Consider the following 642-nt stretch of genomic DNA (forward strand, 5'->3'; position numbering starts at 1 on the left):
CAAAACGAGGCGACTGGTTTAAAAACGTTTCGTGTTGCGGAATCAGCAGAAGAAAAGTTAATGTAGCGGGAAATATAAAATTTGAAGAGTGTGTCTTTTGAATGCAGTAAACAGGGATCCAGCTATGTATAATCACATTGACTTAATTCTTGATATATGAAATATGTAATATGAAAATTTATCTAGACAGGAGAACCAGTCTATTGTATGCAGTTGACTTTTGATGATTATATATGTTATTTAGGAGTAATGAGGCTTGTTTAGGGGGGTATCAATATCCCATATCCCTTTAAGTTTTTGTCCCAATATCCCATATCCCTATAATATTTACCCCTAATATCCCAATTAATATTTTTTACAAATATCCCGTATCCCTAAAACTATTGGAAATATCCCAAAAAATCATTGATTCATTCCCAAACCCATTTTTGTATACAACATTCGTAAATACATGTTGTATGTGTTGTAGTAAGGATGTTGGCTTTTTCACAGAGAAAAGTTAATCATTCAGAATTAATCAGAGGCCTTTAAATTTAAATCTACATGTCTTTGGAATAACCAATATATAATTAAGCGTTTGTAACGTCAGTGGATAAATAAAAAGTTATTGTTGAAATAAGCATGTTATTTAAAAGTAATTAT

This window comes from Mytilus californianus, unplaced genomic scaffold (genome assembly GCF_021869535.1).
Source record: "Mytilus californianus isolate M0D057914Y unplaced genomic scaffold, xbMytCali1.0.p SCAF_1, whole genome shotgun sequence".
In the NCBI taxonomy this organism is placed as follows: Eukaryota; Metazoa; Mollusca; class Bivalvia; order Mytilida; family Mytilidae; genus Mytilus; species Mytilus californianus.